The sequence below is a fragment of the Ursus maritimus genome, unplaced genomic scaffold (genome assembly GCF_017311325.1).
Source record: "Ursus maritimus isolate PB19 unplaced genomic scaffold, ASM1731132v1 scaffold_17, whole genome shotgun sequence".
Taxonomy (NCBI): domain Eukaryota; kingdom Metazoa; phylum Chordata; class Mammalia; order Carnivora; family Ursidae; genus Ursus; species Ursus maritimus.
The window spans coordinates 54983811-54987296 of NW_024424119.1; the positions used below are offsets into that span (position 1 = coordinate 54983811).

The window sequence follows — 3486 nt, forward strand, 5'->3', positions numbered from 1 at the left end:
AGAAACCAGAGGGGGCAGCTTGTCGTTCAAGGAGGGGCCGTGATGCAGGAGCGCCCCTGGGCTCGCTGTACCCAATCACTCACAGCCCCAAGGGACCCTGCAGAGCGGCCACGGAGCGTGTGACACGTGGGGGATGTGAGGCCCAGGAGAGCCCAGGGCTTGCCCGGAGTCGCACAGCAGATGAGACGTGAGCTCAGACCCCTGCCTCCTCTCAGGGCCAGGTCCCTTCTCCGGCTGGCTTTCCCCCACATTTCCAACTTTCGGAACTGGAGACGCGTGTGCAGGGGGTCAGTATAGAACGCACTTGGAGCCGTGCCCGGCGCATTGCACGCGGGCAGTAAATATTAGCAGCTTTTATTACCTCGTGATCAACGCACACAGAGCATCGGGAGGCGTTCGGTTCCTTGTTTTCCACCCGAAGGGTTACTTCTGTATGTCACCGATGCTGGGATGTACCTTTTCATTTTTCCACGTTTTAACGTCTCCTGGGGGGAGGGGGCTCCTACAGCTGTGACTGACCCTTTCTCTCTCAGCGATACATAAAATAGCCAACCGTCTTACACAATGCGTCTTACTACGGGAAAGTACAACCGAGCAAACAGCTTGTTTTGCATAAACTCAAATTCTCCAAGGAAGTCCTGCATCTCCTACTTGGCCCCAGAGGAAGACGGGGTCGGGCTGGGGTGCAGGTGGACAAGAAGACCCCTCAGGAAGGGTGCCGTGTCGTTGGCGTTGGCGAGATGAGGGAATTCCTTAGCCGGCCCCTGCAGTGATGGTGCCCCCCAGGACTCAGCGCTCCGCCCCTCCTCTCTCCATACCTTCCCCAAGCGGCCCATCCAGCCCAGGCTCCGCACATCTAGAGCGCTTACTCCTGCCAGACCTGGACGCATCAGCTCCCTCACATCCGCTCTGCCTAGGCCGCTCCCTTAGCCTGAGGTGTCTGCTGCCGCTGCTCCTCTTCCTCATTCCCTCCCTTCCTTCAGGGCCCCGCTAGACGCCACCTCTTCCAGGAAGCCTTCCTAGACTGCTTCCCCAGCCCTCCCCACCCCAACCTAGTTTTGGAGAGGCTCCTCCTCCACGTTCCCATGGCTCTTGCTCCCCCCAAGGGGGCACTCATCAAGCCAGACAGTCATCACCTCTGACTTCATTCACGTACTTGCTAAAAACATCCATTCAACGTTCACTGGGCGCCCCCATGAGCCAGGCTCCAGGCCAAGTCCCTGAGGAGGGAGTGGCAGGTGTCCTAGCCCTGCCCTGGGGGAGCTCACGTCCCATGCACTGTGATTCTTAGCCCATGCGGGGCGTGGATCTGGAAACCGGGCACACAAGGAAGACTAAGCTGGCACATCCCGGGCCCAGAAGACGTACCCTGGACCACAGGAGACCCCGAGGGCAGGGCCTGCTCGCCTGGCGCAGAGCAGCCGCTCGTTGGATGGATGGGAGGAAGAGCAGACGGACCAGGTCATTTCTCGGTGCCTGTGCTCGCATGGGGAGGAGGTGAAGGCCCCGCCACGGACTGTGCGTGGTAGGGCAGAGGCTCACGCCCTCCACGCTGAGCCCTGGACCCCAAGGCAAGGCCACCTCTAACCCCGTGCCACCTCTGATGGCCTCGCACAGAATGAAGGCAGCCTCCAGGCTGCCCCAATTCCCCAGTTTCCTGCAGGTCAGAAGCTTCCAGAAGGGTGGGCACCACGTTATAGCCGCCATTCCTTGAACACATGCCCTGTTCCCGCCCCTGAAACCTCCAAACGACCCCCTGCTCTGCTTGGATCCATGGGGCAAATGGGAAAGCTGAAGCTCAGAGAGCAAAAGACCCCTTCCCAAGGTCTCACGGGAGGCACGCGGGAGGGCCGGCAATCGATCCCAGGGCCCGTGGCCGGAATCACACCCTCGGTGTCAAGGCTGCTTGCTTCCCACAATGTTCTTCCCTCTGTCTGGGGTGTGACTGGGGTTTGCGAGACAAAGCCCTGTGTCAGCAAGTAAGTCCCTGCCAGGCCCCTCCCGGAGCCCATCGGGTGACACCTTGCCCCGAGCAGCTCCGAGCGCCGTCTTCCAACCGAAGAACATTAAGGTCCCCAGCCGGCAAGGCACGGCGGCCAGCCACGTCCCCCAGTGTCTCCGGGACCCTCGCCCTCTCGCGCACCTGCTTCCACCCAAGCCCCTGGTCCCTGGAGGGAAGGCAGAGGCTGGAGAAAGCTGCAGGGGGTCCCCTGAGGGGCAGGGGGATGACGCAGTTGGAGCTGAGACAGTCCACTCAGCAGAGCAGAATTAGTCTTCTGAGATCACCTTAAACATGAAGTACTGTTCGCTTTTATAGGTTGCTGTTTACGTGTCTCGCAAAGGAATCTGCCCCAGATAATGGGGGGGGGGGCTCTGGGCCGTGGGGCCTGAGCTTATTCACGAGCCTTCGGCCGTGGTGGGGCCGGCCACGCACCCCAGGGGCTGCAGGAGGCCGCCAAGGCATGCGGGGCAAGGAGCGGGGACCCCAGGAAGCCATCCCCGGCAGTGGCCATGAGAGGAGCCAGGAGCCCCGGGTTCGAGGGCCACTCTGCCACCGACTGCTTGCGTGAGCCCCCAGCTGGAGGGACGCAGCTGCCTCCCCTGCGTAACCCCCCAGTGCCGGACCCCGGTCGGTGGCTTCTCAGGCCGCCCGGCCAAGGGGAGGACAAGATGGGCTCGTGCCAGGGGAGGCAGGAGGTAGGGAGCCCCAAAGGTGCCTCAGTGGAGGGGTGGCGTCTTTCCCAGATGCCTCCTCTGTGTCCCCAGCCTCAGGGGTGGCCCTGGGGTCCGGCGGAGGACAGGAGTGCCCAGGAGGAAGGGACGCGCCACATCGATGCCCTGCTAGCCCCACACTAGCCCGCCCCATCTTCTTCCTTGTCTACTAGGGGAGCCAGGCGGCGGTAGCCCCGGGGTGGACCGAGACTCTACTCCTTGGAAGGAGAAAGTGTCCCTCTAGGGGGGGCCAGGCAAGGTCAGATCCAGATATAAACACGAGCAGCTCCGAGCCCATCTCTTAGGAGCACCCCAGCCGGAGGTAGGGTGGCCGTCCATCCTGACCGAACCTCCTAGGGCAGCTGTGGATTGGGAAACGGGGGTGGGGGCGGTGGGAGGGGTGCGGGCAGGGCTGGCAGGGAGGGGCTGTCAGGCTCAGAGCAGGGGGGGGTGGCCCAGAGCCCCTGGGGGAGTCCTTCCTCCTCACCTCCCGCCAGGACCCCACATCTTTCCCCACTGCTGGCAAACAGCTCCTACCTGGCTAAGTAGAGGCCCTGGCTCTGGCAAGACTGGGGGTGGGGGTCCCAGAGATCCCCTAAAGTGAGGGGCTGGTTGTTCGGCTCAGAATTCTGGGGTCCCAAAGACTTGGGAAAGGGGGCCTACTAGCTTGTTCTATGGGCTCTGAGGAAGAACCCCTGTCCTGCCAGGGCCTCCTTAAGGCACCCCATGCTGAGGGGCGGCTGAAGCCTCCGGCCACCTGGAAGGTCCTGGGGG

General features: G+C 62.6%; 1 protein-coding gene across 1 annotated transcript in view; it reads right to left on the minus strand.

Annotated features, from left to right (window-relative positions):
• The window catches only part of FIBCD1 (fibrinogen C domain containing 1), a 31165-nt gene that overhangs the window by 23012 nt on the left and 4667 nt on the right, over positions 1-3486 (minus strand). The gene's annotated exons all lie outside the window — the stretch shown is intronic.